Source organism: Xenopus laevis, chromosome 9_10L (assembly GCF_017654675.1).
Source record: "Xenopus laevis strain J_2021 chromosome 9_10L, Xenopus_laevis_v10.1, whole genome shotgun sequence".
NCBI classification, from domain to species: Eukaryota; Metazoa; Chordata; class Amphibia; order Anura; family Pipidae; genus Xenopus; species Xenopus laevis.
The window spans coordinates 32,778,292-32,803,237 of NC_054387.1; positions in this window are offsets into that span (position 1 = coordinate 32,778,292).

Genomic DNA, 24,946 nt, shown 5'->3' on the forward strand with positions numbered 1-24,946 from the left:
GTTAGGTGTGAGTTTTTCCTGACCCACACATCCCTTCCACAGCAAGTTTGCAACAGTATGGCAAGATGGAGACAGTAAAACTTTATATTAGTATTACCTAGTCTGCAACCCTGCAGTTGCACCACTCTCAACCCACCCGGATTTTTTTGAAGTCTCCTAGATTTATGGTGGGATGTATCCAGGCAAGGTTGGGCAGTGGCCAGTAACTTACCAGATATCACCGTTGTGGCTTTTGACTTCAATATTGCAAGAGAGTAGTGATGGGCGAATCGCTCCTGTTTCACTTCCCGCAAAATGCGCGAAACGTCGATAAATTCGCGAAAAACCTCGAAGTCAGAAAGATCACAAAAAAAACGTGAAATTCGAACTTTACACGAAAATATTTTGAAATTTGAACGTTTTCACATAAAAATCAAGCAATTTGAAAGTTTTTACTATAAAATTGAGCAATTTGAAAGTATTCACGAAAAAGTCGAGCAATTCGAACGTTTTCGCGAATTTATTTGCCAGCGGCGAACCGCGTGAATTCGCCACAAATTAGTGACAGGCAAATTTATTCGCCTATCACTACAAGAGAGAATCCTTGTGCAGCTTTAAAATATAAGGATATTTATGGGAAGAACCCCTTTTCTCAAATGCCCTGCTTCATCTGCAGCCACTTCCCATTTATACAAATGGGAACTGTGTCTATGGAAGATGCTGGCTCTTGAGCAGGTATGGATAGAGGAATACTTGGTATAGATTTAATGCCATCTCCCACCTGATACACCTATGTCTGCCCTAGGCATATTATTTCCTGCATTTTAGCAGGGAAGATTATTTTGAAGAGAGTGGTAGTAAAAACACCTTGTGCAATATAAGCTGTAATGGAACAATAAACATTTTTTTCTGATAGGGTGAACTTGAACATAACTTAATGATGTAGTTGTCAATCAATCAGTGTCGGACTGGCCCACCAGGATACCAGGAAAACTCCCGGTGGGCCCAGGTGTCAGTGGGCCCTCATGCTGCTAAACATTTAGCCTATTTCATGGCCATTCCCTATTTCTATGAGAACAAAGAGGCCAAATAGATGGAATAATAGATTATAGTATTATAGTATGTAAAGAAAAGAGACTAGGCGTATAGAGGTTGAGTGAGGAGAGGAAGAATAATAGTTCTGAGAGTGGACCCCAAGTCTAAGGTTTTTGGCTGGGCCCCTGATCAAAGGTTTTTTGGTGGCCCCCCGGGTGTCCCAGTCCGACACTGCAATCAATGCAACTAATTGCATTAAAGGGTTGGTTCATCTTTAAGTTAAATTTTAGTATGTTATGGAATTCTAATAATTCTAAGCAACTTTTCCATTCCCTTCATGGTGTCACGATTGGCACCCAGAATCCAGAACCAATGCTAGGCTCCCTGGTCTTAGCTCTTGCTTCTGCCTTTAACAGCTGCCTTTCACCTCAGGAGGAGCCCTAGGTTAATCGGATGCCGCAGGTCTTAATAAGAGAGGAGCAAAGCGATGGTTCTGAATGAGAGATCGTTTAACAAAGTCTTTTGGGCAGAAGGTCAAAGTTCACGGAACAGACGTAAAGAGTAGTCAAAACAGGCTGGGTCATTGCAGGTAGAATACAAGCAAAGTTGGACAGGCAAGGGTCAAAACCAGAAGATCAAATCAGAAGAGTCAAACCAGGCACGGGTCGGATTACAGATTTTGGAATAGTCGGATAACAGACAGAGGTCGGAATAACAGAAGTCAGCAAAGTCAGGCAGGCAGGGTCAAAACCGGAACCAGAATACAAACAGATCACACCCAGGAACTTAAAAATGGAACCTAACAACAGGCAATGGTTTCCATAACAAGGTCCCTTTAAATACCCATTTGAATTTGGCGCCATTGCACGATGACGTCATGCGACATTCCGCATAACTCCAGGAAGTGCGCGCCGCACGGAGGAGGATCATCGCTGCGGGCATCCCTGCCGAGAGCACTGGGGCGTACCCGCCGGCCTGCTAGACCAGCAGGGTGAGTCCTCACACATGGTTTCTGTAACGTTCAGTATCCCACAACCCAGAGTAAACCCCAATGTCCCGGGCTCGGCTCACGCTTCGGCCTATAACCGCCGCCTTTCACGTCGGGTGGAGCCCTCCGCTACTCGGATGCCGCCAGGACTTAATAGTGAGGAGACTGAGGGAAGAACTCTGGGCGAGCAAGGGAACTTAACGTAAAGGTTATCAAAGTCCAGGAACGGGCCGAGTCGAAACCAATCGGAAATGCAGTACAAAATCGGAAAGCAGCAGAGTAATCGAGGTCACAGGCCAGGTCAGCAACTAACAGGGTCGAAGTACAGAACGGAATCCAAAGAGTAGTCAGGGACAAGCCAAAGGGTCAGAGCAGGCGGAAGTCAAACAGGAATCAGGGATAGCCAAAGGTCACAACCAGAATCACAGAATAATCGCACCCAGGAACAATATACAGAACCTACGTTGGGCAAAGCACAAAAGAACTGATGGCCATTTAAACTCTTGAATTTGACACCATTGGACGCTGGCGAATCAGCACCAGCGCCTGCGCAAACACGCCAGCGCAATCACGCCAGCGTGCCTGCCCATTTAATTCTGGCGCATGCGCGCCACGCGCTCCATAGGAGCCGGCGCCTGGGGCCTAGCCGCATCGGCGGAGGAGATGCGAGGCGGGCGTCCCCGCCGTCCCCTGGGTAAGCTCATTACATTACCCCCCCTCCAGAGGGGGCCACTGGACCCTTAGTTTTGTTGGGAAATTTAGAATGAAACTGTCTCACCAACCTATCCGCCTTAACATCAGAGGCAAAAACCCAGGATCTCTCCTCAGGACCATAACCCTTCCAATGAACCAGATATTGGAGTTTACCCCTAGAGATACGAGAGTCAATCAACCTGTGAACCAAGAATTCAGATTGGCCCTCAACAGAAATAGGAGGAGGAGGAGAATTCTGACGTACCACTCTAGCAGGTCTCAACAGAGATACATGGAAGGAATTAAAAATCTTGAGTTCGGGAGGAAGATTTAACCTGAAAGTACATGGGTTGATAACATCAGATATAGAGAAAGGACCAATAAATTTGGGACCCAGTTTGGCTGAAGGGACCTTCAGAGAAATGTTTTTGGAGGACAACCTGATACACAGGAGAATCTCTCCGATGTTTGTCTGAAGCCTTCTTCTGAGCATCCACTGCAGAAGATAAGGACTTCTGAACCTCCTGCCAAGTCTTAGAAAAATCTTCCACAAAGGAATTAACAGCAGGAAGATCACAAGAACCTGAGAACGAAAAAACCCTGGGATGAAGACCAAACACTGTGAAAAAAGGAGATTTGCCAGTGGAGGAATGAATGGCATTGTTATAGGCAAATTCAGCCCACGGAAGAAAATTAACCCAAAGTGCCTGATTGCAGGAGACATAACATCTAAGATATTGTTCCAGAGTCTGATTTGTCCTCTCAGTCTGACCATTGGTCTGGGGATGATATGCGGAAGAGAAAGACAAATCAGTACCCATTAATGAACAAAAAGCCCGCCAGAATTTGGACACAAATTGAACCCCCCTATCAGACACAATATTGAGAGGAGCCCTGTGAAACTTAAATATATGGACAATGAAAAGTTCAGCTAGAGTCTTGGCAGGGGGAAGAGTAGAAAGAGGAATAAAATGAGACATTTTACTAAAACGGTCCACCACTACCCAGATAACAGTATGCCCATTCGACGGAGGTAATTCTACAATGAAATCCATGGATATATGAGTCCAAGGTTTCTCAGGAATAGGAAGTGACTGCAGTAACCCTTGAGGTAGAGATCTAGATGGCTTAGATCATTGGCAGACTGGGCATGACTCAATATATTTGGCAACGTCTTGTCTTAAAGTCGGCCACCAGAGAGTACGAGACAACAAATCGCAAGTCTTCACACAACCCGGATGACCAGCCACTTTAGAATCATGAGTCTCGTGAAAGACTGCTTCACGTAAATTACTAGGAACAAATAATTTGCCCACTGGAATATCAGGAGGGGAATCTTTCCTGGGCATTCGACAAAGAAGTAGAGAGATCCGGACTCAAGGCTGCCACAATCACCTCCTTAGGAACAATAGGGACTGGTTCCAAATCTTCCCTAGGCTTGGAGACAAAACTTCTAGAAAGGGCATCTGCTTTCAGATTCCTTTCTGCAGGCCTGTAGGTGATGAGAAAATTAAAACGTGAGAAAAACAAAGACCACCTGGCTTGACGAGGATTTAACCGTTTAGCAGATTCTATGTACAACAGATTTTTATGATCTGTGAACACAGAAACCGTATGCTTGGCACCCTCAAGGAGATGTCTCCATTCCTCAAATGCTAATTTAATGGCCAATAATTCCCTATTGCCAATATCGTAATTGACCTCAGCAGAGGAAAATTTTTTTGAGAAAAAGGCACATGGGTGAATTTTACCGGAGACAGGATGTCGCTGAGATAATACTGCTCCGGCACCAATCTCAGACGCATCAACCTCAACAATAAAAGGCAAAGATGAGTCTGGATGCCGGAGAACTGGAGCAGAAATGAAGGCCTCTTTTAAGAGACGAAAAGCCTCAACAGCCTCAGCAGACCAGATACTAGGGTCAACCCCTTTCTTAGTTAAGGCAGTAATTGGGGCCACCAATTTGGAAAAATTCAGAATGAATTGTCTATAATAATTAGCGAACCCTTGAAATCTCTGGATCGCTTTCAAAGAAAGAGGCTGTGCCCACTGCTGAATTGCTTGGACTTTAGTGGGCTCCATCTCAAGACCAGTTTGGGAAATGATATATCCAAGGAAAGGTACAGCAGAGACTTCGAAGAGACATTTCTCAAGCTTAGCATACAAATGATTCTGCCTTAACCTGGATAGAACCTCCCGAACATGAGCACGATGGGAAAACAAATTCGAAGAAAAAATTAAAATGTCGTCTAAATAAACAACGACAAACAGACCCAAAAGATCACGGAAGATATCGTTAACCAGTTCTTGAAAAACAGCGGGGGCATTACACAGACCAAATGGCATTACCAAGTATTCATAATGCCCATCTCGGGTATTAAAAGCGGTCTTCCACTCGTCCCCCTCCCTTATCCTGATTAGATTATAGGCACCCCTTAGATCCAATTTGGAAAAAATAACAGCCCCCTTCACTCTATCAAAGAGTTCAGAGATTAAAGGGAGAGGGTAACGATTCTTGACCGTGATCTTATTTAACCCTCTATAATCGATACAGGGTCTAAGAGTCCCATCCTTCTTCTTGACAAAAAAAAACCCAGCCCCCGCAGGGGAAGAAGAAGGTCTAATGAACCCCCACTCCAAATTCTCTTTAATATATTCTTCCATGGCTAAAGACTCGGGAAGAGAAAGAGGATATGTCCTACCCTTGGGAGGAGAAGACCCAGACAATAATTCAATAGCACAGTCATAGGGTCTATGGGGGGGTAAGGATTCAGCTGCTTTTTTACAGAAAACATCGGAAAAAGCGGCATAACAAGGAGGAAGACTCTTAAAAGAAGTAGCGGCCAGGGTCTGGACAAACTTAACACAAGAATACATACATGCAGGACTCCATTTCAAAATTTTACCAGAGGGCCAATCAACCTGGGGATTATGACCTTGTAACCAGGGAAGGCCTAAAATGACTGGAGTCTGTGGGCACTCGGTAATGAAAAATGAAAGGGATTCAAAATGATCGGAAATGGACATGTGAATAACCTTAGATCGAGTAGATACTAGTCCGGAACCCAAAGATCTACCATCAATGGCGGATAACCTGAAAGATGGAACCTGTGGTTCCCAGGGAATACCATGTTTTTGAATAAACCCAAAGTCCAAAAAATTACCCGCTGCCCCAGAATCCAAAAAAGCAGAGCTCTGCACACAACCACTGTCCCAACTCAAAAGAACCGGAATTAAAATTTGAGAAGATTGGGGAGTAGAAACGACATCACCCAAGCAAGACTCCCCAGACCTGCTTAGGTTCTGTCGTTTCCCGGCCTTTTGGGACAGGTGTTGCGAAAGTGCCCCTTATCCCCACAATACAGACATAACCCATTATTCCTCCTACGAACCCTCTCCTCGGAAGAGAGACGAGTAGAACCAATCTGCATAGGTTCTTCTAAAGATCTAGGAAAGACTTGTGGGGTGTTAAAGACTTTTACAGAAGGAGGTGTAACATAGGTAACCTGCTCCTCCTGGAGTCTCTCTCTATGCCTTCGATCAATCTGGATAGCCAGATGCATGAGAGAATCTAGAGAAGACTGTGTGGGAAAATTTACCAGACTATCTTTAATAGCCGGAGCCAGACCAACCCTGAATTGACTCATAAGAGCCGTATCATTCCAGCCTGTCTCTACCGCCCAACGGCGGAATTCAGTACAATAATCCTCTGCCCTCCGTTTGCCTTGTTTAAGAGCACGTATGGCTGCGTCGCCAGAAGCGGCACGATCAGGATCATCGTAAATTATAGCCATAGCATTAAAGAAAGCCTCTAAAGAGTGCCAGGCTGGATCCCTTCGAGACAAACTAAATGCCCAGAGCTGGGCATCACCCTGTAAGAGCGTAACTACAAAATTCACCCTAGATTCTTCAGTAGGGAAAGAATAGGGTAAAAAACTGAAATGTAGCTTACAGGCCTCTTGAAAAGTAAAAAACTTACTTCGATACCCAGCAAACCTTTCGGGGAAAGGAACCTTGGGCTCATGGAAGGTACTACCTGTAGGTGGAGGTAGAGAAGTGCTTGCCTGAGGAGTAGTATTACTCGGACCAGGAACAGGCTGTTGCTGCATCATGTCAAGTCTGGAAGAAAGACCGCGAAGATATTGCACAATATAGTCTTGCTTGTCCTCTTGTTCACCAAGCCTCTGTAGAAGATTCGCCAGAATCGTTTCCGAAGGAGTGGTGGAAGCAGTAGCTTCAGCTGGCTCCATCTTCTTAGTTTAAGGCCCAACGTAATGTAACGTTTAGTATCCGACAACCCAGAGTAAACCCCAATGTCCCGGGCTCGGCTCACGCTTCGGCCTATAACCGCCGCCTTTCACGTCGGGTGGAGCCCTCCGCTACTCGGATGCCGCCAGGACTTAATAGTGAGGAGACTGAGGGAAGAACTCTGGGCGAGCAAGGGAACTTAACATAAAGGTTATCAAAGTCCAGGAACGGGCCGAGTCGAAACCAATCGGAAATGCAGTACAAAATCGGAAAGCAGCAGAGTAATCGAGGTCACAGGCCAGGTCAGCAACTAACAGGGTCGAAGTACAGAACGGAATCCAAAGAGTAGTCAGGGACAAGCCAAAGGGTCAGAGCAGGCGGAAGTCAAACAGGAATCAGGGATAGGCAAAGGTCACAACCAGAATCACAGAATAATCGCACCCAGGAACAATATACAGAACCTACGTTGGGCAAAGCACAAAAGAACTGATGGCCATTTAAACTCTTGAATTTGACGCCATTGGACGCTGGCGAATCAGCGCCAGCGCCTGCGCAAACACGCCAGCGCAATCACGCCAGCGCAATCACGCCAGCGTGCCTGCCCATTTAATTCTGGCGCATGCGCGCCGCGCGCTCCATAGGAGCCGGCGCCTGGGGCCTAGCCGCATCGGCGGAGGAGATGCGAGGCGGGCGTCCCCGCCGAGGGGGCGGCAGGCGTCCCTGCCGTCCCCTGGGTAAGCTCATTACAGTTTCTTTTTTTATTGTTTTTGAATTAGTTGCTTTCTTTTTCTGATTCTTTCCAGCTTTCAAATAGGGGTCACTGGCCCAATCTAAAAACAAGTGCTCTGTAAGGCTACAAATTTATTGTTGCTACTTTTTATTACTCATGTTTCTATTCAGCTAGCGTTCGTTTGTGCCTAGGTATGGAAGTGTTTATTATAAATGTTGGTGCTAATGCTTGAAGTTCCCACTTTTTCTTTCAAATGTCCAGAGAACCTTAATAAAGACGAGATATAATGCCCTACACATGAGAAATGTATGGAGAAAACCAGTTACCCAAAAAAAGTTTGTCAGGATTTTGCAGGCAATTCCACTTCAGAAAAGGAAGTCTGCAGCGTTTTTGGAACTTTAATGCATTTTTGTCACACAGGATATGATGTAAGTGACAAAAGATTGAGGAAGATGTATTTTTTGCAGATCACCTGGTTTGAGGTGGCAAAGTCAACTCTGGCAAAAGAGGTAGTAAAATCCGCACTCTAGTGAATTTGCGGAGTAGCGCCCGAGCGAAAATAAGCCCAGCGAAAGGGTTAGAAACTGCACTAGCGACGGTCTGGTTCACTAGCGAATTGGTGCTTGCGCCTGTTAGTGAATTGCTGATGTCGCTGTGGGTTGCAACGCTAGCGAATTGTCTCTTGCATAGCCACTTTGCTCTTTAGTAAATCTCACAATGTCAGGAACTACCTGGAATCGAACTCTGAACTACATACTTTTAAGTTCCTGCATTACCTCACTGAGCCACTGGAGACCTTTGAGATTAGACTCTATAGAATTGCTGATAGACACTCTGGTTTCCTTATGTGTTTGCTCAACTCCTCCTCCTTCATCAAACACAGGTGTGTATAGGTTGCCAATTAAGGGGCTTTATAAGCCTGTTGCAAACCATGCACAGGTGCTTGATCATTAAGCGTCACAGCCTGTTTCTACAGACCAGAGATTTCGTGCTTTTGTTCCTGATTCCTGCTTTGTTCTTCAGTCCCCATCCGGTTCCCTGTTCCTGTGTGCCTGTGCTCTCTGCTCCAGTTTCCCATTACCTGCACTCTGTTGGATCTCCTGGTAATTGACCTCGGCTTGTTTACTGGACTACCCTCTGCACTCAGCGTGCCTCTGACCTTGGCCTGCCATACGGACTTGTTATTGCCATCAGCCTGCTCCCGACCTCAGCCTGTTTCTCGGACTTGCCTTTATTGTTGCCCGCCCTTGACCACTGACCTGGTGTAAGAACTTATATTTTTTTTATCTTTTGTTCATCTGTTACATTGCCATAATTTTCATTATTAAAATATTTTTCTGCAAAACATGTTTCCGGCCTATCAAAACCTCAAATACCCGCTGTACTCGTGTTATACAGCACCAAGGCTCCTAACTACCAGCCACTCACCTGTGATCAGTCTTGACACACAACTACATTGCTAAAATAATAATTAGCTGCTCATGTACTTTTCTCAGCAGCCGATAGCCATGCATATTATAGTGAATTCCTGTCCGCTTGTCTATCATACACAATGTGTAATAATATAGTCGCTACATGTGACCCATATCATACAAATATCTCACCTTGAAGGTCACCATTCCAATGTTGTCAATTGAGGGATCTCTGTAAAGTTGTCTCTAGATAGTTAAAATGTAACAAGAATGCAGTTCTTGTGCATTGCAATGTTTAAATGATGGCGAATGAGAAGACCTGTGTGTATTCAGATGTCAATCACCAGTTTCCAAGTCTGGTTCTCTTCACCCAGTAGCTAAGGCATGAAAGGCCAGTAGTTATTTAACATCTATAGATGTGTATCTAAGAACAAGGATGTTTCATGACATCATTTGAACTTGGAACTGACAGAACAACATGTCATCATTCCATACATTGGTCCCATGAAGGCTCCTCCTCATCATAGCTGTCAACACGAACTTCAAATATGTAAAAACAATATTTTAAAAATGGTGTTTTTGTCATGCATTTAAATAGAGGGGGCAAAGGATACTTAAATTCCTGGTGAGAGGTCTTGGAAAGTATTGAAAATGATACAAATCAGACAATTCACCAAACAGAAAGTCTTAAGACTTGCGCAGAGTTATGGCACATACTTACATTAACACTTACACAGAATCTCATAAATTCACTTGGGTTATTTATACAGCACCCCCACTGAGGTCATTTGGTGTTGAAATTTATTATTTAATGTCTCTCTCTCTCTTGACATCAATGCAGGCTTTGTGGCACTCTAAGAATATCTAGAAATGTGGTCAGTTTCATTTTAATTCATCTCGACATTTTTCTATAGATTTAAAAAAAAAAAAAGTTAAAGTACTCGCACAAGAATCTGACACTGTTTTTGACAGAAAATAGAAATGAAAATTGTACACTTGGAGAACTCATCTAATCCTACCCCGCTAAAAACATGAGTCTATGGGGCCAATTCATTAACTTCGAAGTGTTTTTTGGGCTACTTCGACCATCGAATGGGCTACTTCGACCTTCAACTACGACTTCGAATCGAATGATTCGAACTAAAAATCGTTCGACTATTCGACCATTCAATAGTCGAAGTACTGTCTCTTTAAGAAAAAACTTCGACCCCCTAGTTCGTCACCTAAAAGCTACCGAACCCAATGTTAGCCTATGGGGAAGGTCCCCATAGGCTTGGCTAAGTTTTTTTGGTCGAAGGATAATCCTTCGATTTTTGGATTAAAATCCTTCGAACTGTTTGTTTTCGAAGGATTTAATCGTTCGATCGAAGGATTCTTCCTTCGATCGTTCGATCGCAGTTTTTGTGCAAAATCCTTCGGCTTCGATATTCGAAGTCGCAGGATTTTCATTCCCAGTCGAATATCGAGGGTTAATTAACCCTCGATATTCGACCCTTGAAGCATCTTCCCCTATGTGTTCTGCGGTACTATCAGTAGCAAGCTATTTTATTAGTACATACAGTAGTTTGTTTTGTAAAGGCTTCCTCTATGTTTGATAAGTTCTGGTTTTTGGCACCATTTTGTTCAGAAAATGACACAATGGTGCAAATCCACTAAAGTGCGAATTTTCGCCTGGGAAGGCTTCGCAACACTTAGCGCCACTTCTTCAGACGTTAATTTACAGAGCATATGCTAATTTAGTAAAATGCAAAGTTTTGTCTCGGCAGCTGAACGTTGGAGAAGATTCGATAGAGTAAATTGGTCAGCGCGAGCATTTCATAGCGAACCTTTGCTAATGTTCATTTCTGTCTAGTGAAACTTCGTTAGTACACGTACGCTTAGGTCAATTTGAATAGGGCGGGTACATACAAGTTATATGTATGTATTTATTCGAGATGTTGGCGCAATTGCTTGAAGTGGCAACTTCCAAGGAAGCAAAATAAAGACAAAAGAGATCGTCTAATGTCATAGACAAAAGCCCGCCCTAAAACAAATGTGGCATGCCCCTAAAATGGTTAAAAAAAATATTAAAACAAATATTTAACAGTTACAACTTTTAAACACAATCCCAGTCCCTGTGGATTGGATTGCTGGCTAGCGAAGGCCACTTCGCCCTTTAGTAAATTTGCCCCCATGACTCTTGTAGTAAACTATTAAAGAACTTCACCTTCCCTTGCTCAATTGAGGTGCAGAATTGGGGTATGTCAAAACTTTCCCCTGACTGTCCCTGGGATAATTTGTTGATATTTCTTTTAAAATGTTATATGTGTTCTATAATGTGCCCACCTATTAAAGTATAAGAGGCTTTCTTTGGTCAGGAGAGAGAAGCTAGCTCTCAAAACATAGCAAGCTCCATTTAATGGTGGTAGATCTAACTGAAAAATGTGAAAAATATTTTATAGCTAGCCAACTAGTTTATGCATATTGGTGGATGGCCCTGAGGCTGGACAATCAATCTCTTGTCCTAGAAGCTAGTTGTCTAAGGGCTAGGCCACACGCGAAGATTTCAGGGAGATCAGTCGCCTGGCGACTAATCGCCGCGTCTAGTCTCCCTGAATGGCTTGCTGGTATCTTGCACCCGCTAGCACTAAACTAAACTAAACTAAAGTCGCCTGTGCCTATTCACACGCGGCAACACGTTTTTCAAAGCCGGTGCGAGATACCAGCAAGGGGAGATTAGTCACCTCAAAGACGCGGCGATTAGTCGCCTCAAAGATGCGGCGATTAGTCGCCAGGCGACCAATCTCCCTGAATCTTCCCGTGTGGCCCTAGCCTAAAAGCACAATCTTAGGGCTGTCCCACTGGTATAAGATGACACTCCTAGTTCAGTAGTAGAATTTTCCCAGAAATCATTAAGACATTTATACATATGAAGCAGGTGGAGATCAAGGCTCTTTGGGGAAGTACTGAAGCACAGAGTCTCCTGAAGAATGTGAGAGGTGGGATGTTGGGATGTTTGGATCTTTGGGAGAGTGAGCTTAAATGAAATGGGGGATTTGCAAAAAATCAAAAACCTGTATGGGAGGAATTTGAAACTTGTTTTCGATTTCTTGTTCACTGTTTGAGCATTAGTGGGTTTAGTAAATTATATATTCTAAGCAATCCCTGAGAGCCCCATTGACCTTTAAACTATTCTGACATACCTGGAGTAAAGGAGATGTTGGCCAAGAAATGTGTTAATAATGGATATGAGTTAGCTAATCATATTTTGCTTTACATTTTGTTTCCAGATCTTTAAAGTAAAATTCATTGAGGATAAAACCGTTGGTGTTCCCCTTCCATGGTGCTCCATAGAAAGGAACTAGGGTGTCTAGGAGTGGTCCAAATTGACTAACTTACTGGTGGGTATATATGTGATCCAGTCTGGAATCTGATGCAGAAGAGCTGCCTCATAGTACACTTGCAAGACCAGGGCAGCTAGTCCATCCTGTGATTTGTTAGATGTCATAACTGATCTTGCTATCCTGTGTCTGCACTTACCCCTTATATACTTTTATATAAAAAAAAAGTCCCTTGGAGATCCTTGAGGGTCATTTGAGGGACTGCCACCGGGAGAGTCTCAAACAAGTATAAAATCTTAGGGAGAATTGGCATTTTGAGTATTGTAATGTGTCCAAGCCAGGATATTGTATAAGAACTCCTTTTTCTCCACCTACATGTTTAATGGAATTTTGATGTCAAGGCTTCTTTAACATGTTGGGGAATATTAAGGGGTAAGGCTTCTGTGTTGTCTATGTTTAATTTATATCCTGAATATTCGCTGTATTGTGCCAAGAGGGCATGCAGGATGAGCAGGGAGACTACAGGGTTGTAAGTGTGTGGAGGATGTCGTTGGCAGATAAGGAAACAACAAGGAATATTGATATTCTTGTTAATTAAAATTTAATAAAATTAAGTTGGAAGCAGCAAAGGACTAGGAATAAAAAGTGAAGTCAGAGCTGAGTGCCTAGCTTACCTTATTGTTACAGAAGGTGGAGCTGTATTGGACTAACCCAGACTTGGGGTAGAAATGTATAGCAGTAATCCTGCAGCCAACATTCACCAGGAGTGGTTTTTCAGACTTTCAAGCCTACTTGAGGTTCAACCTTTGGTCAGGGCCTCCTTTAGCTTTAGGTTAAAAATTTACAAAAACAGCAATGCATTAGTCATTCAGCCAGAGTTCCAACAATATCTAGGATTAGTGATGGGCGAATTTGCGCCGGCAAAAAATTTGCGAAACGGCGCCGGCGTCTCGTTTTTGACGCCAGCATCAGTTTTTTCTAAAAAAATTTTTTTGTCGCGGGTGTTTCGCAAATTTATTCGCTGGCGGCGAATCGCGCAAATTCGCTGCGAATTCGCGCCTGGCGAATAAATTCGCCCATCACTATCTAGGATATCACATGAGTATTTAACCCAAATCTCACTTTGACCTTCCAGACAGACTTTCAGGTGTATCTAAGAGGACAGATGGGTATTTTCTCAATCAATTTCCCATCCTCAGTAGCATTCAGGCTGAGCCCCCCTACCACTGCTCCAAGCACCCCGGGGGGGGGGGAGGAAGGGTTCTACTCCACAGTTTGGAACCACTGATACAATTTTGAAATGTGATAGTTTTAACAGCAGCACATATGTGATGGCCAGCTTTAGTCCTCCAACTTTAAATTAATTGTAATACCCAGCATCCTCTGATGAGGGTCTTGGTTCTGCTATTTATTGAGGGCTGGCGTAGCTCTCAATCATAGCTGGAGGCACGTACATGTTTAATCCATGTTATGCCCCTTAATGAAAGAATTACTATTGGTACTTTGCAAATATTGAAAAAGAACCCCATTGCCTAACACTTTTAACTGTATTTGCACAGAAACTACATTTATTGCGAGCTTCGGGGAGAACGTTCCTAGCCAGTCTCAGACGTCTAGGCTCGCCTGTGGCTCAAATTGAAGTCACAGTTTACAGACTCAGTTTGCTGGCATTCACACTAGGATTTGAGAAGCTTCACTCCTGTCTGTTCATTCATTTTTAACAACTCATCTTTGCTCAATTAAGTCATTGAATTATACAGTAGTTATTCATACGTATATTTATAGACCCCTGATTGGTTCAGAAGCCTTATCTACCTCCAGGCCAAATTTCTCACCTCTCTGCAACTAAGTGTGTTCAGTTTAGAGCAAACAAACAGCGCTTTATGTATTTTGAAGAAAAATACTTTGTTTCGAAATGATTGCCCAGGAGTTAGTGCCACAGACACTTGCTAAGTGTGGTTACTTCAACCTTGTGGTCTGTGACTCTCAGCTACCTATATTATCTTCACATTTAAGCATATTTTTCTAGGAAAGTCTCGACAGTGAATTTTGTTTGCTGTTTTCTCATCCATCTTTTCTTACAGTGCTCAGCGTGGTATCTGTGAGATGTATCTTTCGAAAGGAGATTAAGGAATCTATTCAAAGTCTATATAACTGCATTGATAGTCTACTTGTATTTACATCCAAAATGAAAACAATGTCAGGGAAAATTACATGTATTTGCACATTGTTTGGAAGGAAAGAGATCGAAAACTAACTTACTGCAAGCCTGTAAAAATAAATGTTTCCCTTAGTAAAAGGCAGAAATCTTAGTAATGATTCCTGCCTTTTCTGCCAGGTTTACCACTACTGCTACCTAGATTACTTTCACACATAACAGCCCATGTTGTAAAAGCAAGGACTTTACCCTATGACCAGTGATCCCCCAACCAGTGGCTTGAGAATAACATGTTGCTTACCACCCTATGCTTACATTTTTTTCCATAAGATATATGGCTAAAAATACCTATTAAAACAAGAAAAATTGCATTGTTTCCAAAATATACAGAGATTTATGACTTGTAGAGATCAAAAACCCACCGCAGTACAAGAATACACTTTCAAATCACAGGACAAATAATAAGCATACCTTTAGATTTCTGGTCAAAAATGGTCAGTAAGGTGACTACAAAAAACTGAAAGTCCTAAATTTCTGGACTCTGCATCAAGCTTGCACTTTATAGCATGTTATCTGACATACGTGTTTAGGTGCAAAGATAAAACATTCTACATATGACTGCCGTGGGTCTTCTGAACAGTTTGATGCTTAAAATGCAAATATTTATTCAACTATATGGCAGGTAGAGACCAGAAAATATAAATAATACATACAAATTTTCATACTTGACACTTTGGCCCTTGCAAAAAGATCACACTATTACTATGTTTTATAATTAGATGAAAACTCTAAACCAAAAAACTTGAAAACTACACTTTATGGAGATTGCAAAACAGGTACATATATATTTCTGTTTTAAGCTATATAATTACAAATGTTAGCTAAAATTAGCAGTTTTCATAAGGATTTTATTATATTTTTGGAAAGTGCACATTCTCGCACATTTCTTGGGTTATTTATTAAAGTCTGAATGCCAAAAACTTGAAAAATCCAATTCATTTTTCATTTACTATTAAATCCGAATTTTTATACCCCAAGGATGGAAAAAGTCAGAATTTGATAATCTGGCATGTCAGACCTACCATGGTTGTATATAAGTCAATGGTCCCTATCCTATTTTATAGTTTCTGTGGTCTGCGCTGAAATTAGCCCGAAAATTTTGGACTGTTCAGGCAAAAATCTGGAAAATTTTCACTCAATTTTTTCATTTGTCCCCTATCTGTTTAAATCATGATTTTTTTTAAATTATAAATAAGGTCCAATTATGGATTCTAGTTTGTTCGGACTTCTTTGATTAAAATTCAGACTTTGATAAATAAGGCCCTTAAACAGGTAAAATAAATAAACCATTATAAGAATAAATTCCAGGGCTCCTTTGAACAGTTTGATACTCAATAGCAATAGAACCCTATGCTAAGTGGAATATGGAGAGCTCAAAATATAAATATATTATATATATTTGTTAGAAACTGGGACTTTTACTACAGTTTCCCAATTTGAGTCTGTTATATGGGGCAACTTGGCACTGCTTTTAGCCAAGGATTGCAATTTACTGTCTAGAAAAACATATTTTCCCATTTTGAATTCAAAAAGTGTAAAGAGAAAAAAACTTTGCACAAATAAGAGTTTAAGTTTGAATTTCACAATGTAATATTCTCCATTAGACTGTATTGTGAATGTTATTGCATGATTGAAGGTGGTGTTATCTCTTAGAGCAAACATAACTTTTTCAGTAAGACGTTTTATTACATACACTGCGCACTGGCACAAACAGTGCGCACTAACAAACAAACTGGTACTAACATTTGCAATCTTTCTTCTACTATCAGAAGTGGTCGCTAAACAGTTTCCGGGTGCACAAAAGCTATATTAAATTTTGCGCAAAGGAAAATTTTCATACAATTTTGGTTTGGTCTCATTACCAACTTGTATTGCATTCCCCCGAATATGCCTCAGCTTTTTGTGACATGCAAGAATGCATCCAAATACACAGGATACATATTATCTGTATATATTTCTACCTAATATGCCTGGGTACAATGCTTTTAACTTACATTAGAGTCAGTTGAATCATGCAAGCAACCGAATTGTGGTCACACGATGGGGCTTATTTATCAATGGTGGCCAACTGTGCACCTGAACTGTAACCCTTGGAAATCAATACGTTAATAACTTATTACAGCCAGCTGCAGATTTCCTTGGTTGCCATGGGTTACTGCCCAGGTACACATTTGTTCAGTGTTGATAAATGAGCCCCACTAGTGTGATCAATGTTTAAAGTACTCACACTATGCAATTAGTGTTTTATGATCAAAAACAGGTAAGGCCTTTGGCTTTGTGCATTTATATGGTAATGGAACTCGTCAGTTACTTATTTCATGGGTTGTCTTTATAGGTTGAAGCTATACACCTACAGTATATAGGAAGTGATATTGTAGCAGAGAGACAAAAAATGTAGTTTAACTACTCACAAATTGTGCTGTTTTTATTATATACCTCTGGTATAACATGTGCACCTCTGGGTTCTTATGGCTAACAGCTCATTACATGTGTGGAATCCATTTTCCAGAAAGCTCCCAATTATGGGAAGGCCATTTCCTATAGACTGTATTCAGGGGTGATCCTGGCCACTTTGCCTCCCGAGGCAGCCTTAGTTCTGCTGCCCCCTCCCCACGGCACTCACATTTCCAGTGCTGGAGGGGGTCAGGGGCATCCACGTCACTAGTGCAGAGAGCGTGATTCTCTCTCTACATTAGAAGACAAACAGAGACAGAGATTTGGCTCTTAGTTACCTTGGCAACCAGGGGGGCGCTGCCGCCTGAGGCAAGTTTCTCAACTCACCTTATTGGTGGACCACCCCTGACTGCATTTTAATCAAATAATTCAAATGTTTAAAAAAGATTTCCTTTTCATCTGAAATAATAAAACAGTACCTTGTACTTGATCCTCACTAAGATATAATTCATTATGGCAGCAAAACAATCCTATTGGGTTTATTTAATGTTTAATTATTTTTTGAGATCTCAATTACAGGAAGATCCCTATTACAGAAAGATCCCTTATCCATAAAAGCCCAGGTTTCGATCATTCTGGATAACAGGTCCCATACTTGTATTTGGCTTGTCCAGTCAATAAATGATGCTTAGAGGGTAACTGCTCAGTGGTGAATAGTAGTGACGGATTTTCATATCCATATTTGGCAGGTATGGATTTGTGGCGAATTTCCACGTTTCACCACCCGCATATGGTTTACAAAACTGCGTCAAAAAAAAATCTAAATTGACGCACGCATAAGAATTGACGTGCGTCAAGATTATTCAGACGCCCATTGACTTTAATACATTTGGACAAAATAGTTGCATGAATAAAAATTCTCTTGCGTCAAAAAATTGTAGCGGGTAAAAATAATTTTGCCGTCCATTGACTTTAATGCGTTTTTTTTTTTTTTTTGACGTTTCGTGACTTTTTTCACAGTTTAGCGAATTATTCGGCAAGGCGAAATGGGACAGATTCAACCATCAATAGTGCATAGGGGTTACTGTACGTCAAGACCTGAACAAGATTTCAAACTACATATGAAGGCTCCGTCATTTATACTGACCAATAGCCAAATCTGATAACATTACAACGGCCCAAAGAGTTCAAAGTCTTTTAGATGTTGTTCTATGTTAGTTGTCTATCCCACACCTTCACTTAGTCTGTCTCCATTTTGTTACTCCACTTTGTGGCCCATACTTCTTCCCTTATATTTGTGTAGGAATGGTGTCACTTCCAACTCAGGGAATTAATATGTCATTAGCATCCAATTTATAGCTATTGTGAATCCCATTAAGGGAATTGTGGAATTACCTCCATGTCCATGTTTACAGTAGTTCCAGGGTTTACTATTATCCATGTGTGCACTTGCTGGCTATTCATTAGAGCAGTCTTGATGGGTGCATGGGAGCCCCTAAGAGTAGCAGCAAGTTGCTAGCAGCATGTATAAGTACAAATAACTTTGCGCCCAAACTAGCGATTTGTACTTGTACGTTCATTCATAAATGAGCCCTTTTATGTCTACCAACCCTGATTCATGTGTTTTCACGGAAGCAAGCAATCATGCAAGATTTCTCAGCCAATTTACAACTTTACAGTCATTTGCTACATTTTCCATTATTCCCATCCAAAAGCACTTAATGGCACAGCATAATGAAGTAAAATGAAAGCTAGAGGGGATGCAATCTGTAGGGAGACAACATTTGTCTGCTAATGTAAATATCCTTGCAGTGGCAACATGAACATGATTTGGAGTTAGGTCTTGTTGCACCTCTTACAATATCATTTCATTAGTGGTTACAACCCCTTATTCTTGCATCCTATTTGCTTGGATTTTGATGTGTTTGACAAAATACCTTATACTTATTGAGATATTTCATAAATATCTAAGCTAACCAGTCTCCCAAAGTACGTTGTACTGCATCTGGGACCAAATGGAAATTCTTATCTGTAGCTATTCAGTTAAAGCTTTTAGGAACCCTTGAAGGAAAACTGTTTGTAAGTTATCCCCTCTTTGTACCTTGTACCCTTACTTCTGTCCTACCCAGGCAAGTTATAGTGATTGTCTTTATTTGTATTGAAGTTTCCCTATTCTATTCTGTGTCCCAGGCTTTGGCAATTACTCCCCAGATGCTCTATATTAATTAACAGGTTCGTATTGTGCTGTGGCTTCCTGGTGGTCAATTACTGCTCGTGACAATGGATAGTTTCACAAGTATTGCAAGAATAAAATACTTTTCATTGAGTTAGTGTAGCACTGCTTCACAGACCATTACATTTCCAACAAAAATTTATACAGGGCTCTCTTAATAGGGGTGGTACCCAAGCAAATGTGGGTGCTATGCTTTACCAGCCAAAAACCCAAGTGCAGGTTGAGAAAAACTGACATAGGGGGCCCAGGAGGCGCTAACTAATAAGCAATTTCAACATATATTGGTAAAACAGGATAACCTCTGGATATGTTGGGTTTGCTCTGGGTTCCAGTAACATCTAATTACACCACTGAAAGGAGGTATGAGAAAGTTTTGGGCTTCCAGAAACAGCTGTTTTAATATTTTCTCTTTTGATCTATATGATACACTAATCCCCAAATGTAATGCAAGGCACAAAGTTTGTGCAACGTGCAGTAACTTGTTGCAACCGATATTTGCTTATAAAGTTGACCACTAAATGCTACCTGCTGATTGGTTGCTATGGGTAGTTAGACCTGTAGCAAACTTAGCACCTTTTATCACATAACCCCACAAGGGTCTTATAGTTATGACAGCAAAACTCAGATGCAAATGACAATGGCAGGATGCCAGCATAATTGCCCACTAAGCTTTCTTCATGAGGGCCAGCTGTGCCCTTCCAATTGATTTTTATGGCCTCATATTATTTGTTTATATACCCCTCTATATATGGTTTATAAAGGTTCAGCCCTAGACAAGCTTGATGTGTCATCTTGTTCTCCTGATACAACTTTATTGTTACTGTACATAATGACAGGGTCCCAAGAATAAAAAGGTAGATTTATGTAAAAAGGCTTTGCCCATGAAGCTTATGTTCCAGCAAAAGACAAGGAACCCATCAGGATTCTTTAAAAAATAATTGATTCCACTCAATTGTATGTCCTCTGACATTCCTTCTGTTATTTGTGATGTTCAGCATTGTGACATCACTACCCAGTGTCCCTGCCACCCGAGGTGCATTGATATTCCCCATCATGTCACATTTTGGTGCCAATAGCCCTTAAAAGGGTTCTATTCTGCTATTATGCATTACTCGTTTGTAGGTCTAATTTTTGTAAAATTTTAGGCATGCTTTATCCTGTCTGTTCCCTGATTTTAGACTAGAGGTTGCAGCTACAGTGTGAGCCTGCTCATGTCATCTTTGACTTTATACCATACCATATCTCTAGTTCATTTTTTCATATCCGCAACCTCCTATGTCCTCTGTACAAGTCTCTATACAGCAGAATATACAATTTAACACTCAGACAAGAAGTGCTGAGACAGCGGCCCCTTCACAGACAGTGGTTACGTTTTTTCAACCCAATGTGCTTATTCAGGTCTTGTTGAAAACAGATCATCTTACAGCCCACTTCAAGTGAATATGAGCAAAAAAAAAGAGAAAGACAAAATATCGGAGAGATGAATTTGTCAGTGAGATAAAGACTTTGCAGAAAAAAAGAGCGGTTTAGCAGAATCAAGCAAAAGTAACCAAAGCCCCTGTCTAAAGCAGGAATGGACGTCTCCTGATTTGATATATTTGAGTCATATCAAATGTCTTACAGTTTCAGTGTTAACGTCATCAATAGCAAGTAACCTCAGATTCTTAAAAGAACACACAGATCAGATTATAATCAGAGTATACATTGTTGGAGTCAAAACAGATTGTGAAGAAATCATAACTTTCCAAATACATTTGCAAAAAGCAATATTGAATTTATTAAATACTGATTCTTCAGATTGACCTTTTCTCCAAACATGATTATTATTTAAGCGTTTCTTGGTTTATGCATTTTGTTTTATTATAATGTATTTCCAATCATTTCATTCTCACCTACTGGATTTCTAAACAGGGTACATGATGTTTAGTAACAGACTTCTAGTTTAAAGGGACCCTGTCATCGGAAAACATGTTTTTTTCAAAACGCATCAGTTAATAGTGCTACTCCATCAGAATTCTGCACTGAAATCCATTTCTCAAAAGAGCAAACAGATTTTTTTATATTCAATTTTGAAAGCTGCCCCTGGTCATGTGACTTGTGCCTTCACTTTAGGAGAGAAATTCTTTCTGGCAGGCTGCTATTTTTCCTTCTCATTGTAACTGAATGTGTCTCAGTGGGACATGGGTTTTTACTATTGACGGTTGTTCTTAGATCTACCAGGCAGCTGTTATCTTGTGTTAGGGAGCTGCTATCTGGTTACCTTCCCATTGTTCTTTTGTTTGGCTGCTGGGGAAAAGGGAGGGGGTGATATCACTCCATCTTGCAGTACAGCAGTAAAGAGTGATTGAAGTTTATCAGAGCACAAGTCACATGACTTGGGGCAGCTGGGAAATTGGCAATATGTCTAGCCGCATGTCAGATTTCAAAACTGAATATAAAAAAATCTGTTTGCTCTTTTGAGAAGTGGATTTCAGTGCAGAATTCTGCTGGAGCAGCACGACTAACTGTAACTGATTCATTTTGAAAAAAAATAAAAAATTTCCCATGACAGTATCCCTTTAAGTTTTTCAGGGTTTCTGACCAGCAAACGTGAATCCCATTGATTTGTTTCATAAAGTATATTTTTTTGTGCAGATTTACTAAAGGGTGAAGTGGCGAAAATTCGCCTGAAATCTCATCCGCAGGGACATCGCCAATTTACTAACAGGCGTAGGGGACAATTAGCTAGCATCCCATTGCCGGACGAATTTTCACTCAGGTGAATGATCATTACTCCGCAAATTCACTAAAGTGTGAATTTTACAGAACGTTACCTTACCTTTCGCCAGAGTTTCCTTTGCCAGCTTAGACCAGGCAAACTGATAAGTTGAAGCTACATCCTCCTCAAGCTTATGTCAGTGACATCATATCCTGTATGCTGAAAAGTTACTATTTAATATTACAAATGTATGTTTGAACCTTTTTTTTACCATTTGAGGGGCATGCCACATTTGTTTTAGGGTGGGCTCATATTCAGGGCATTAGTGGATCTCTTTTGTCTTTATTTGCTTCCTTGGACATTTTTAATAAGAAGTGGCCACTTCAAGCATTTGTACCAACATCACTAATAAAGACATATAAAAGACCTATATCGGTTGGCTCATTGATCGGGCTGGCCGGAAAATTTTTATCGGGCACCTTTGAAGGCACTCGAACATCGGCTATTGTTAGTGCTGAATTATCGGATACAGGTAAATTTCTATTGTTTCTATCTGTATATCTGACGATTCCACTCTATACGCGTGTATTGAAATGAATAATCTTTCCTGGCAAGATCTTTTACAGGAAAGATCATAATTGTAACGTCTATGGCCACCCCTGCAGTCAGTGGGTTCAATTTTGTGCTTCAGTATAGAATATCGTTTGCTTGCCCTTTGTTGGAGGTTAAAACCCGAGTACAAATCATCGCCTATTGGTTTTGAATGTGATTGAAAAGTCTTTCATTCTACACTTTAGGACCAAAGGTGGTTAATGGGTATACAGGAAAAGGCTGCTTATGGGTTTTCTTGTCAATGGCCTGTACCAGCTTACAAGGTCTGTATATAGTTTAAGTACACCAAGGAATTCCTGAGGAGTATGGCACATATACTAGAAGCACAGTGTAAAAGTATATGTTACATTTTGAATAGTTGTTTCTTAACCTTGATGAATCTTCACATTTCCTTCAGAGGAAAATAAAGAGAAATGTAAGCTTCGTCAAATCCTTGGCACAAATATGCCCAGTTAGAGAAGTCTGTATTATCTCTAACAGATAGAGAAGGAGCTTTGTCACATATGCTTAGGACATTAGCTCTTGGTTTTATTATTACATTCACAGCAGTCGATTTTTCCTGGGGTTTGTCTGTGGTGGTGTTGCTGGCTGTCCCTGCTGAATACATATGTAAAATGAATTAAACAAAGGACCTTAGCCTAGTATATTAAAGGCTAAGCAAGCGAGAGCACATCAAACAACACTCATGTGGTATGTATTTATCAAACGGGACAGATATTTATCAGTCTTGTCATAAGCTAATAGCACCTTTCAGTTAGTTTATCACGTGTGCCAGTCCTTGATCTCTACAGAGGTACAGATTACATAATATCAAAAACAATGACATCATTTCAAAGGGCATTGTGGGAAAAAAAAGTTAAATATTTTTTTTTATCTAATTCTTTTTGTTAACGGATCTTATTGATCTTGCTGTACCAGCAGTGCTTTTATGTCAGCATCTTAGATTCTATGTTACAACAATAAGGTGTATTGATCACTTATTTCCTCTAAATAATTATGAAACGGTGTTTCTAAGATAAAGCAAGGCTTCCATGTCCCCTACATTGTCTCTATCTTGGTGTGAGGATCACATGTTTGTGTCCACCATACATGTTCCTCTAGTTCAGTATATGAAGAAACCCACCTTCAAGTGGTTGCTACCTTGGAAAAAATTTTCAGTGACTTCAATAGAAAAAGATATTCTATTGTTTTTTTAAGGGAAATGTCAAAGTAATTTGAGTAGCAGCTCCTACTAGTATGCCAACTTGAAGAATTACTAAAAGTTGATGTTCTGTGCAAACAGTTATGTATGTTCTTATGTCCCTTGGAAATGTAATCTAGTATTACCACCTCTCATCCACAAAGAATATATACTGTATCCTTCTCCTATATTTTTTTCTTCTCCTGTGTGTTGCAATAGACACAAAATAGCTCTGAACCAGGGACCTGTTATGTTCCAGGCACTGCTCCTCCTGCTTGAGCCACAGGAGGCAGTGTGGTGGTGGCCTGGTTTTGATAAGATGCCTGTTGCTTTGCTTCCTCCAGGTCAGCCTTTCTTAGTACACACCCTCTATCCAGCTGAGGGCAATTGCTCATTTGAGGGCTTTAACCTGATTCACCAACACCCTGTGCTGGATTATTGGCCCTACTGCTGACTCCAAGCCCCTAGATATCCTGATCATGTTCTTGGTCCTGTTTCTGAAATCTTGAATCTGGTAAATCTTGTATTGTTCCTGCCTTGTTTCCCTGCTCTGTTTCTTATCTGCTCCCTGTCACTACTGATTTTTGGATTTCCCAGTATTGACCTCAGCCTGTTTTTGACCTTGTATGAACTCTGCCCGTCTCGAACTTTGGACTGTACCTCAACTGCCATTTAAATCTTTTTAAGTTTTTGCTGCCATTTAAATCCTGTACCTGGACTTGTTTTTGCTGCCATTTAAATCCTGTACCTGGACTTGTTTTTGCTGCCATTTAAATCCTGTACCTGGACTTGTTTTTGCTGCCATTTAAATCCTGTACCTGGACTTGTTTTTGCTGCCATTTAAATCTTTCTGCAAAGGTCTGTGGACATTTTTGTTTAGTAAACACTTTGGTTATTCAGCACATAGGCTCCTATCTGTGAATCCTTACAGCTGCATGTGCACTGAGTTCAGAGGTATAGCCTTTTTTTCTGGCCAATGGAAGTTTCCTGTCCATGTTATCCTGACGCCCCCATGGTCAACCAGGCAATTTTGTTTGTTGCTTCAGTCATCACCCAGGCAATATTCCTGCTATGTAAAACCATTTTTTTTCCTAGATTTTGTGCCAGATATTTGTTGTTCATTTTCCAGGTCTAGTAATATCATAATCCCTGACCTAGTCTTGAACCTCATTTGTGTTTCCTGCTGCCCCTGTTCTTGTATTGGTG